This window comes from Haliaeetus leucocephalus, unplaced genomic scaffold, assembly GCF_000737465.1.
Source record: "Haliaeetus leucocephalus isolate CR32 unplaced genomic scaffold, Haliaeetus_leucocephalus-4.0 Scaffold160, whole genome shotgun sequence".
NCBI classification, from domain to species: Eukaryota; Metazoa; Chordata; class Aves; order Accipitriformes; family Accipitridae; genus Haliaeetus; species Haliaeetus leucocephalus.
In genome coordinates this window covers 1,685,575-1,698,945 of record NW_010972596.1, presented here as the reverse complement: position 1 = coordinate 1,698,945, position 13,371 = coordinate 1,685,575, and the positions used below count along the sequence as shown (strand labels likewise).

Genomic DNA, 13,371 nt, shown 5'->3' with positions numbered 1-13,371 from the left:
CATGTCTTCATATATGTTACACTGCATGACCTCCTTCTATGGAATCAGCGCACTGCTCCAGTATATTATTGGAAGATGTAAAGAAAAGTGTTTTACCTGGTCAGAATACCCGTAAAGAGTGTTCTGTATTACAGTGTGGTAGGTGAAAATCTAATAAATTACTACAAGGCAATCCATAAATCTAAGGAGACAAAGTTACGATTCCTTAAAGGCCTACACTCCCGCCCCCCCCACCCCTTAGTTTTGATTTAACTCTGAATGCTGTTTGTTTGGGTTTTTTTCATGTATCAGAGAGCCAAGTAATTTTATTTTTCTTCAGGAGAAGGACTCTGCTTTGGGGAGTTTAAAACAAAGTGTTATGCATTTAAGGTACACTTTTGCAACTGGCTTAACAAGATGAGGTCTGTTGTGTGTGGCTAGTTCAAACCGTTTTGTTTTTAATGACACTTCCCAGTGCAACCCTTGAGTTTAATATACAAGCCTTAAAATAAACCGACGTTGTTTCTCTCCCCACCCCCTCTCCCTCTGTTTCTTTCTAAATGTATTTGGGTGGAGGAAAAAGGAGCTTATTTTGTTTGGGTTTTCTTGGGTTTGTTTTTCTGAAGAGGCACCGGGGTGGCAAGGGGGAGCGATGGCAGGGCACGCCGGCTCCTTGGGTGCGAGGAGCATCTCCTTTCCTCCGGGCAGGCAAAGCCGCTTCCTCGCCTTTTCCCTCCCCTGCCCTCTTTTTGGGCAGCCCCCTCCCTTCTTTCCCGACAGAAAGGCAAACGGGGTTTCACCAGGCTGTCCCGGTCTCTCTCGCTGTGCTCTCTTCCTTTCCTTGGTCACAAAGGCCGAAGTGTGTGGGTTTTGATAATTACCTCAGGTCCTCAGTCGTGACCCCCTATCACCAGTGTTTGCTTCCTTCCCTCCCCGTTATCACGGGTCCAATACCTGCCCAGCTACAATGATGTGGTCCCGTCAATTTATTATTGCAGTTAGCGGATAAAAATGCTAGAAACAGGAATCTCAAACCAAAACAAATAAAAATGTTTCTCGATACTGCTGAAAACTGACCTTCATGTGCCGCCCTGTCCTCCTTCAAGGCCTGCTAAACCCACAAGAAAGATTCCCATTAGTAAATCACTATTGGATCATTAAACCTTTTTAAGGCAGTATGTGCCTTACCGAGAGAATGAGGATTACGACACAGCAGTGGCTGCTGCCCACTGACAATCATGGGAACCAACCTCAGTAATAAATCCATGAATTATCTGGCTCGCTTTGACCGGTTCTCACGCCAGAGCAGCTCCTTTGATGTGACCGTCAAAACCCAAGGATGCCCAATAGCAGTAGCCACCAACAAAACAATAGAGGAGTAATAATTCAATATAAATATGTAAAACCTGGTTGCCCGTATGCCCAGCTTTTGCAGTGGGGTAGTTCTGAGCCTGTGGTTGAAATTGGAGACAAAAAAGGGAAATAAAGACCCTTTTTTTCCTGTATATAGCCTCTTAAGGAAATAAAAGCTGGGCATGTTAGAGAGAGATTTTTTAGTTACCGTTGATGTGCATGACTTTTTCAGCTAAGGGGGGGTTCCCTGTTGCTTTTCAAAAATCAGTCTGATGATAGTTCATCACCAATATGCACTTAAGGACTGATCCTGCAGAGGGACTAAGGAGGAGCTATTGTTCTTCAGTGGGACTATTCATACAAACAAATTTATTCATGCCTTTAAGCACCTGCAGGACCAAAACTTCAGAGGATGCATTCTCATTGGTCTGATTTGTAAAAATATTTAGGTGTCAATCTCCTTTTGAGGGTTTAAATACATCAGAAATACAACTGTTTGTTAGTCCACTTCTTGGCTGCCCACGTGCAAGTGTGAATAGTGTTATCTAGTTTCTTGTCCTTGATCTTGTCTAATTAGAGCTCGGACTCCAGGGCAAAGATTGCTTTCAAACTCATGATCATCTTGTGAGCACCCTCAACTAGGGATTCTGGCCCTTACCAGAAGCTTCCAGTTAATAGAGGACAGTAGCTGTCCTGAAGCCCAGACACTAGTGCGGGAGGCAAATTTCTGATGACATAAGGGGTGACAAGAAAGAAAAATCCCCTTCAAATTGTATGACCAGAGGAGAAGCAGAATTTATTAAATTGCTTTTAACCACTCTTTTTTTTTTTTTCTTAAAGCAGGCTCGGCAAACTGTAATAAACACCAGGCGCAAAAGATTTTAAGATATACCTGGTTTTCCGTAGTGCTGAAGTACCTTTAAGTATACCAGCACGACGGGAATGAATAAGCAGAGGATGCTACTTCTGGGCATTGCCGTGCTGAGCTGTGACGGGGGAATCGCTGCCCGCTCCCCTTGCCTGTGGCGTGTTTATCTCACGCCGCCGTGAGCTGCCCACTCCGAGCAGCCACTGAGGGAGCAGAGAGGCTGGGGGGGGGCTGGCGGGCACCTCTCCTAAACTTCTGTGTTCCTGAAGAAGCGTGACAGTAAGGCACGTGGCAGCGAGCTGTTGCGTATTGCCTGCGTTCACAGCCAGAGCCACCAGCGGCTCCCGTCACTCCTTCCACACCAAACACAGACTTGGGGAGGTCGTGGTGGGAAGCCCAAAGGCGAGCGCCTCAGAATCGGGTCTGGCACGCACGCAAAGGTTCCCCGAGAGCCTCGCGGCGGGCAGGGGAGTCACGGGGACTCCCTCGTGCTCCACGTCTCATGTGCTTCACGCTCAGCTTCAGCCTGGTTGCTTCAGGGGAGCTGAGCGCAGGATGGTTGGAGGGATGAAAGCCACCCGGCAGGCTACGGCGGGACGCTCCGCTCCGATCGACCCAAGGCCATAGTCCAAACAAATCCGAAGCTGAGACTTTCTGCCCAGCTTGGGGTAGAGAAGGAACAAACTGAAGATTATGTACTGCAAAACTTCATCCGGATCGAACTAGACTGGCAGGCTCTTATCTCGACAGAGGGGAAGATCATTCCTGTTTCCTTCCTTTATTTTGCTGGCTCTCTTGCGCAGAACCGCAGCTTACACAATACCAGTTAAGCCATTTATGGAATACAGAGTTGTCATTTTTGTCAAAAAAAAATCCCTTGCAAAGGATGCGGGGCCAGTTTGGGTGCAGAGCCGCTCGGCGGCAGAGCTGCCGAAAGCACCCTGCCGCGGCCACGCTCCATCAGCTGCCGTGGCCTCGCCTGGGTCGCTGCTATTCCCTGTTACATGCAGCGGGCAGCACCACCAGCCAGAGCATGTGTTGTAATATCAATTTATAGTCTGTTATTATTTTCCTGCTTTTGGGGGAAGCTGGCACCTCCCAGCTCCGTTTTCCTGCCAGCAAGACAAAGATTAGGCACAGCATAACATTGTCAATATAGTTTACTAAAATGTGATTAATCAAAAGAGCACATGGGAAACAAAGCATGGAAAAGCAGAAGGTAATGATTGACTGTAGCCACAAGGCAGTAATAAAAGGGGTCTAGAAAGCAGATTTTCAGCGTGTAAGTGAAAAAGTTCAGGCTTTTAAAAGGATCAGAGCTTTCATAATTTCATGATCAGAGCACTTCTTAATAGGACATGGCAATTGCTCCTGTAAAAGGACTTTCTGGAAAATGGTCCTCAGATAGTATTATCTAGACCCGTGTGTGGTAATTAAATCTGCATCGGACTTTTGTTACCATCACCTTACATAAAATGCCTTGGTTTGGATAAAATAATTTCTCTTAAAACATGATTCAGAGTAAATTTTCCAGCTGTAGTTCTGAAGGGACAGTCCTAGCAGCATTCGAAATGAGGTTGTTACGTTTTTTAAGTTTATCTTACAGTCCAGGAGGTGTTCTGTATTGAATCTGTACCTAGGAAAGAGATTTACAGTTATGTTTTAAGGCAGCAGTATTTTACAGAAAGGAACTTAGGGAGACATAATAGGATGAGGAAAAAAAAATGCTGGAGAAGGGATTATGTGCCCGAAAGCATCTTTTTTTTTTTTTTTCCTTTCCCTTACATCTCTGGCAGTTTAATAAATGCTTTGCCTTGTTTGTGTCCTTTGACTGCCATGGTGACAACAGCACTGATGTCACAGCACAGACTGCTCCCATGTTTCACCAGCTTTGTGAATCTGTGCAGAAGGGAACAAAACCAGACCCTTCTTGTCTCCTCGGGCAGCCGATGCGCTGGAATCCTGACCTAGGGTGCAGAACTTGTGGTTCCCTCCTTTGTTTTTGCACAGACTTTCTGCATGACCTTCAGTTCAAAATCCACAGGTGAAAACCAGAGATGCTGCTGGCCCCTGACGGAGCGGCTGTGAGGATGACCACGTCCAGGGCCACGTTGGTTCTTCGTCGCTCTCGTAATGGCATATATCATCAATGTATAAATGGCACAGATAGACTGAGGTGTTAAAGAATCCCGATAATCCTTTGTAACTTCTTTTTTTTAAAATGCTACATGAAGGCTGTTTCAAAAGACAGCTTGTAAAGCTTCCGTGTACAGCCTTTGACTCAAGGAAAGACGTTGCATATGATTTGGCTTCATTCATACATGAAGTTGGCTTTATCAGCAAATGAAAAGCCTTCATTACTCTATAGCTCATTGGAGTGAACCGGGCGCAGCGTTAACCTGCGGAATTAAATCGGAACCCTTGAGAGCAGGGACCATGCTGGGAGACGTGGGTGGCTGGTGGCAGACGTGGGACCGGGGTGCCACCTCGTGGCATGTTCAAAAGATATTTTTATCAATAAGCAGAGGCTCGTTGCCCTGTAGAGGACAGCAAGAAGTTGTACTTGTTTACATCCACAATAAAACTAAAAATAAGGGGCTAAGCGGCCAGCAGAATGTCCTGGGAACAGAATAAACCCAATGACTGCATGACTGTATGTCCTTCAGACAGGAGTGAAATACGAGGACAAGTAGCAATATGCCTTTAGAAAAAAACTGAGCTCTCATTTTCTAAAGAGTCTATTGGCTGTAAAAGTAATGCAAAATTTTGCGTTCACTCACCAGCAAGATATTTCATATGAGATTGGAAAAAACTTAAGAAGCGGAACTAATGTAGGGCTGTAACTTAAAAGAGATAGCCAGAAAGAAAAGGTAATGACAGAGATAAAAGATCAAGTTTGGATGTGAAAGCTCACATTCCCAAATTTTCCAATAAAGTATAAAAAGTAAGAGTTAACAGTCTTAACCAGAAACTCAGCTGCTGGTTTAAACTGATCTATAGTTAAAGTACAGTCTTCCTTACCTTCCTTATTTCTACTGCAGTGCATTCCCATCAACCTTTGCTGGGAGATGGAAGGCAATTGGGCAAGCTTTTGAGGAAGAGCAGAAATGAAAGTAAAAATACTTGTGATCCAGTATCTCAGAATATATCACAGTTAGAAACAGTCAGCTACACTTTGAGAATGTGATGCTAATAATAATTATAATAGTAATAAAAACCATATTGACTTTATTGTTTGAAATACTTCTATTCTAGCCTGTGCAGCCATGTGCCAGCTCAATTTGTAACGTGCTTTTGATTGTACTGCCAGTCCTCTGCAAAATAGCCCACCTTTTTCTGGGGCTTCAGCAAGCCAGTGGCATGAGTTACTTATTATTTAAAACAAAAGTATCAACAAAGATTCCAAGAAAGTTGCTTCTTCCACCTGTTAAAAACAAGTACCCTGTTCCTTCCCTCCATCATGTTAATTTAAGGCCCAGGAAACGGGGAGTCAGAAACTGCGGTAACTGTTCAACCGACACTGAAGGTGAACACTGATCCTGGAGTCTTTTCACCCCAAACCAGGACACCTTTAATCACAGTGGGACCTGAAATGGTAGGACATCAGCAAGAGGACTGGTTCCCACTCTTTGCCTGGTGGATATTTGTCTTCTGCACGAGGGCAAGTTTCAGGTCTGGCATTGGACTGAAAAGGGATTGGGAAGGTCATTAGGTAGCCTCTTTGGAGACTATGCTTTCATTCCTAGCAAAATACTGGAAACTGTACTCTTCCTTTGTGTGCAAGAGCTATTCTGGTGACTTTTCTAGGTTTCTAAAGGCTTACATATGATTATCCTTTCTCAGATGACTCTAAAGCTGGACTTACGGTGCTAAGAGTGTGCAAACATACTACTGCAAAATGAGTTAAAACCAAGGGAAATGCTTCTTTTGTTCCTATTCTGTAAAACCATACCTATACCTATTCTGGAAAACTAGTCAACACCCAAAATTCACTTTAGCTGCTTCTAAAATGACCCATCAATTTCTGAGGCAGAAAACAGCAACTTCTTCCACCAACCACTGAGCCTGAAGAGAGAGGGGGGAATCTCAGAGACCTACAGAGCTATCTCAGTGCAACTCACGTAAACTGGTAATTATAGGGGAAAGTCCAAGACAAAATAACAAAATTAGGACTCCCAGGATCTTAGGAGACCCACTGAGCTATTCCCCTGGCCCAGTCTGAGACCCTTGCTGAGATGCTCGCCCAGCCTGCTCTTAACAACCTCCAGCCATAGGAATGCAATAATTCCTTAGGTTACATCCTTTGGTCCTTGCACTTAATTGTTATCGGGCACCTTTTCTTAATACCTAAAGGATGAGAACAGCCCTTTGGACTGTTTGCTTTCTGCCTTAAAGCAAAGGTGATCCCATCCCTTTGCACCCCTTGAAGCTTCTTTGTCATAAAAAATATAGTGGAGGACCTTGGGATTTTGAGGAGGCACTCCTATCTGCCTTGGAGGGCAGCCCAGACTGCAGTACGCCTCCGGCACACCCTGGGAAAGGCAGCCAAAGCCATTATTTCCAGTGGTGCTTTCGCATCAGGGCAAAGTACTCCTGCATAACTGTGGCCTGCCAATATTAAGGAGTTATGTGGGTGATGCAAGGGCCCTGGCTTGCTCCTGGCAGCAGGGAGGATCCCTGCTAAAGCATAATCTGCCAGCTGTGCTAGCCTCTGTTTTGCAGTCCGTCTAAGCTAACGAGTATATTCATTTATTATCAGTATTTCTTGTTTTACCTACAGCAGTGTACTGGGTCTGGCTGGGATGGAGCTTATTTTCCCCATAGCAGTCCTTACAGTGCTGCGCTTTTTATTTGTAGCTAGAAGGGAGTTAGCTGATAACACACCAGTGTTTTGGCTACTGCTGAGCAGTGCTCCCACAGCATCCCACATCTCTCCAACACTCCCCAGGCCAGTAGGCTGGAGGGGTGCCAGGGGGAGAGTTTGGGAGGGGACACGGCCGGGACAGCTGACCCAAACTGACCAAAGGAATATTGCCTACCATATAACTGTCGTGCTCAGCAATAAAAGCTAAGAGAGGGATTCATTTTTAAGGCATTTGTCTTCCAAAGCACTGGCTATGTGTACCGAGGCCCTGTTTCCCAGAGAGTCAATGGGCATCACCTGCTGATGCAAAGTAGAAAATAAATCTTTTTTTTTTTTTTTGCTTTGCTTCCACGCGTGGCAGTCGCTTTCTTTCATTAAACTGCCTTTATCTCAACCCACGAGTTTTTAATCTGATTTTCTCCCCCTGTCCTGCCGAGGAGGGGGGGTGAGAGGGCGGCTGGGTGGGGGTCTGGTGGCCAGCCACGGTCAGCCCGCCGCAGGCAGGGACTGCTCCACCACGAGAGGAGAGGTTCTCCCACTGCCCCCTCGCTCACCCCCCAAATCACGGGCAGGGGGGCTGCCAGTGACGAAGGGCAGCTCTTGCTGGAGCCCTGGATGCGGGTTTGGATGCGCGGCTGATGGGACAGAGCTGGGAACAACCCTCTCCTCCCCAGCTGCCACGGCACCCGCACCGGTTTTAGGAACTGAGGTGTGGTGGGGGAAGCGAGACAGATGCTAATGACGGGGAGGTATTAATTAAAACTCCCTTTGCCCTCTCTGTCCACCTCCCCAAGAATACCTGGGATCTCTCTTGCCCCCCCTAACCATATACCCAACAACCCTGAGTGGGGGGGCTGTGCAAATACCCTGCGAAGAGTCAGCCCGCCCCTGAGGTGAGCAAACCCCATGGAGGATCGCAGGCCCCTTCCCGCCAGGAGGGAGATGGAGGGGACGGAAAGGAAAATAGGAAAATATGGTATTTCTAAGCGATGGGCAACAGCCCTGCCAGTGCACTTTTAGGCAGACAGTGCTCGGCAGCCCCCCACTGACTCCTAGAAACCCTGTGGGGGGGGCACGGGGTGTCCACGGGCGGTTTTGTGAAGGGAAGACTTCTTCCAGACAGGCCCTGCAGCCGGGCTCGCTTCCCCCGCACCTGCACAGGGCGCCGAGGCTTGGCACGCTCCCTCCGTGCGCGGCTCCTCCAAACTACCGCTTGCGTCTTAAAACTCGCTTCTGGGCAGCAGTCGGCCGATTGCTCCCTGAGCTGTAAGAGCAGAAAGAGAAGGGTGGAGAGAATTCTGAAAAGCGAAAGGGATAGGGAGGGGGAAAAAGGAAAAAACGTGTCTTCCCTGACCGGGAATCGAACCCGGGCCGCGGCGGTGAGAGCGCCGAATCCTAACCACTAGACCACCAGGGATCCGCGTAAACCACTTCCAATTCCTTCCTCAAGAGCTCACGCCCATAACCACGCCCCCGCGCCTCACCGCCCTGCTAGTTTCTCTTCTTCGCGCTCCCACCTCCCGGTCAGTACCAAGTCCCGGAGGCAGCTGGGTGTAGGGAGGGACGTTCCATTCCACCCCACGGAAAAGGGGGGGAGGGCGCCGGCAGGGTGGGGCGGAGGGAGGGCGCCTCAGGCGAGGCGGGTGAGGGCCCTCGCCGTGGGCGGGAGGTGGGATGGCGGCGGGACGGAGCGCCCGGCCCTGCCGTCGGTCCGGCGGTGCAGGAGCGGGAGCAGGCGTGCCCCCCACGGCGCGGCAGGCAAGAGCTGGGCGGCCCGGGCCTCGGCGGCAGCGGGGTTGTTTTTTCCTCGTTTCGTGTTGCCTGTTCCCGCTGTTCCTCACAGGACGGTCTCTCTGCGGGCCGTTGTGGCGGCTGCGGGCCGGGCCTCGTCAGCCGAGCGCTCTGCGCTGCAGACCCCGGCCGGTGGCAGCGTGCTGGTGGTGCTTTCCCCCGCTCCGTCGTAACTGCTTTTCAGGCAGGCGGTGGAGCCAAGAAGAGCACAGCTTCGCCGGTTTTCGGTGTTTGGTTTTGGGGGGAGAGGCGATCAGAAAGGCCTACCTCAGGTGGGAGCCCGTGGCTCCCCAGAGAAGCCTGACTGGCCTTGCGCTGCCAGGGCCCTCTTGCAGGATCGATAGGAATCTGGAACTTTGCTGCTTTTTGGTGAGGTTTCTCTGAGAGAGGAAACTGGAACGTTGCATCTTTTGGTGAGGTTTCTCCGACAGAGGAATCTGGAACGTTGCTTCGTTTGGTGAGGTTTTTTATGAGAGGAGTGGAAACTCTGCCGCGGATGCAGATTACATCTGCATAAGCGCTTTTTCTTCTGGCATGTTGATTTCATCGGCAAAGTAGATGTGTGAGCCGTGATAGCTGAAGTAATTTTCCCTGTTTAAGCAGTGGCCATAAAATAAGAGGGCTTGCTCTACACAAGCAAATTCTCTAGTTCTCAAACCCTCTGCCTCTGAAATGCATTATATATGAAACCTTTTCCCTGTTAAGATAGATAAGATTCAGACTTGATGCTTGTGGGATATGCAAATATGCCTTAGCTTATCTTGAAAAGCTTTAGAGTCTGAAAGCAAACTTAAGGAGACCTCTTTCTTCAGGGATGTACTGAGGAGGTTTAGGTGTTTGGTTTCCATCTCACCAAAGTCCCTGTTCAGCCAATGGTTCATTTCATGCCAAACCTTTCACGGTGGCAGGCTTGAACAAAATGTGTATCTCGATTGTGATGGAGCTTTCTTTTGTCCAGTGTGAGCAATTTTACTGTGCAATGATGTAGATAACTTACAAAATGTGAGGTTCCCATCAGGCCCTATTGGATACAGTCAGATACCTGACATACTGCAAGAACTGCGCTTGATATGTTTAGTGATAGCAGCTTCTTTGGTAAGACGAGGCCATTTCAGTCCCTGAGGAGACAAAGCTGTGGAGCACTGGAGACAGAGCACAGCTCAAACTGAGGTACCACCAGGGCCTGAGGCGACTGCAAAGAGGGGGACGTGGTTAGGTGGAAGAGGTCACCTGGTCCCAGCAGGTAATCTGTGCCCCTTGTTGAAGAGCAAGGCAAAGTGGGACCTGGTTTCCTGTAACTGTGAGCCAAGGGAAAATTTGCTGGTGCAAATGTAGGTATGATTTTGGCCCCAGAACCTGCAAGGAACACCAACCAAATATTAAGGTGGTTCTATACCACAGAAACTGAGCTAGCTTTAAAGGAGTTTGTATGCTTCACTAGCTCCGTGGTTAAAAGCATAGGCTTCCCCACCCTGGATGCTTCTCAGGTGGGTTTTGGAGGGGTTGTGACTTCTGTGCTTCCATGGCTGTGATGCTAGCAGCACTTGAGACAGCTAAGTTAAAACTAGGGTAGGTCCACGTCAGCTGCATTTGGAGTGCTGAAGACGCGTGTTACAGAAGGGTCGTTGCCACTCTTTGTTCTTAGAGTACCTCTGTTGTGCGACACCTCAGAGGAATGCAGGGGTGAGCCCCCCAATTCTTAAGCTGCCTGAGTGACAGAGACAAAATATTCCCTCCGACAATTTCAGAAAAGTAGCTGACCCTATGAAAGAGGGAATCTCATGGCTGATGGCAGGGTGAGCAAACGTGTTTCATCCACGTCTTAGGAAAGTGTTAGATGTAGAAACAAATAATTCCTGCTCTGTTATCATATAATCATAGAATAGTTTGGGTTGGAAGGGACCTTTAAAGGTCATCTAGTCCAATCGCCCTGCCATGAGCAGGGACATTTTCAACTAGATCAGGTTGCTCAGAGCCACGTCCAACCTGGCCTCGAACACTTCCAGGGATGGGCATCTACCACCTCTTTGGGCAACCTGTGCCAGTGTTTCACCACCCTTATCGTAAAAATATTCTTTGTTATATCTAGTCTAAATCTACCTTCTTTTAGTTTAAAACCATTAGCCCTTGTCCTATCGCTATGCTTGACAATTAGCAAGTTATTTTCAAGATGTGTAATGTATCATACTAAATTTCTATTACCCAGTGAAAGGGTCGTTGATGACAGCTGTAAGAGTAGTGAAAACTCTAATGTATGTACTAGAGAAGTTTCACTGAAATAAGAAATCTTTTCCTGGATGTGAACCCAGGTTGTGGAGTGCGGGGGGCTGACCACTAGACCACCAGGAAAGCAGCACCGAGAGTCATATGCTGTCTAGTTATTTTTAGAAATAGCTTTCTTTTCTGTACAAGTCATGTGCACTGACAAAAGATTATGCCTCTTCTGTGGTTTCCTATATCTGATAGAGAAACGCATCAGTGAAACTGTCAGCGATTCAGCCTCCTGCCAGCGCAGAAGCAGCCAGTGCCTGTGCCTGCATCCCCGCGATGCTAGTTGGAGAAGAATGATCCTCCTGAAAGCGCCAGGGAAGGAATGTCAGAGGCCGATGTTTCTTTTCACTTAACACAACGGAACGGCAGTGTGTCAGTAAAACCAAGTGAGTAACATTCAATGCTAGAGATACTGTGCCCCAGCTTTCAGAGTTTGGTATGCAAAGCTGAATTTTGGAACCTGAAAAATCAGAGCGATTACTTTAAATGCAAGCTGTAAAGCAGCACGCAATTAACTTGTCTGTTCCATATGAATATATTACATTTTATTATTACTTTAATTTGCCATGTTAATTGATGTGTGACAGTAGGTTTACTATGTGAAAACAACTAAGAATAACATCAAAGTAATGTGCTAATTTACTGAAAGTATATTATTTGGGTATGCTTCTGCTGTATAATGGTAAGTACAAATTGTCTTTAGTACCTGGCGTACATGCTTCAGCACTAGTGAAAATCCTTGATTTGCACAGAAGCTGTAAATGCTGTTTATAACTATGTGTAATGTCTGCATTTATCACTCCTCTCTTCCCTCAACTGTGTATTTCATCTGGAAAGTCTTGGCATTAACTTTTCTTCTTTAAGTTAGACAGCTTTAAAATGTACATCATCCCAGTTTCAGGGAGGTGTAGAGGAGAGGGAAGGAAAAGATGATGCACAGTCTTTTGCTGTTTTATGTTTAATTTCCATGTATGGTCAGAATGATTACTTAACTGTTAGATTATAATGATTTTCTGGGGGAAAAATACCATTGTGGTTTATATTTCTTATATCTACTTTCACCATAATAGTGTTCTTATGGAAAGAATCTAAGGAAAGTCTGAAAAGGCGTTGTCCAAATGTTACAGCAGTTCTGATACTCCTAGCTCCAAGATCATCTTCCAAGCTGTACAGTGACTTGCTCTATCTTCTTGTATTTTAATTTAAGTAGGGCTAGAGGGCAGTATGTGAGAATTTGCAGTGTCATGTCTTAATACTGTGCAGACTAGGCATTCACTATTAAAGAAAATATTTTAAAGATCCTGAAGAAAAATGGGGGAGTAACTCACCAGCAATACTTTTATAAATAATTGTACAAGTTCTTGTATTGTTTTCCTTGATCTTCTGTTCTTCCCCTGACACCATATTTGGTCCAGGAGAACCTGTGTCAGCTTTTTTTCTCTTAGCCTGTGCTAAAATGTACGTGATTCTGGGGTTTGGGATAAGGTATGGCGGTGGGGTGTCCACTGAGCTCAACAAAATATCTTAGTTGAAACAAATATGACTTTTTTTATCATCTCCTCATGTATCTCAGCAGATTCCTTTTCTTTTAGTCTTTCTTCTGCAGAGCATTTTGGAAGCAACTTCTGGTTTGCTCTACTAGACAGTAGAAACAGGTGCACAGAATTAGTTATTAGGGGAGAACTTCTTATAAAAGTTTCAAGCTGCGGTCTCTTTCTCTGTCATTTCTGTGAAACTTGTAGAAATTTTCAGTAACTCGGTCAAATTGAGTTATATCCAGACAATCAATTCAAAGTTACAGGGTTAGTTGGGGACACTCAGAAAATTCATCATTACATAAACCAAAGAAACTAGGCTAAAAATAGCAATGTATTGTTACAAAAGTCAACCCCCAGTGCATGGTAGGATCAAGCAGAGCCTCAATTATGCATAAAAGTCTGCCTATATGAAACCTATTTTGTGACTACTTCATGGTGAATAATTGTAAGAGTAATTGGGGAAAAAACAGGATGACTGCTAATGGCAAAAGAAAAGATTGGTGTCACCTTTATTTTATACCTTTTCAAAACTGGACTGTTACGGTATTCAAGCTCATCAGTGTAATGATGGCAGGTTGTCTGTCTTAAATAAATGAGCTATAAGCTAACAGTTACAGATGTTAAAAAAAAAATTAATTACGTGAACCACACATGAGCAACACGGTATTTTTTTATATTAGCATAAGCTGATCTGAGTGCAGGCCATA

General features: G+C 46.3%; 1 non-coding gene across 1 annotated transcript; it reads right to left on the bottom strand.

The window, feature by feature from the left end:
• Window positions 1-8,409: 8,409 nt before the first annotated feature.
• On the bottom strand, window positions 8,410-8,481 carry TRNAE-CUC. Its single transcript has one exon. It is a non-coding gene; the product is annotated as a tRNA-Glu (tRNA).
• Between the last annotated feature and the right edge of the window lie 4,890 nt (window positions 8,482-13,371).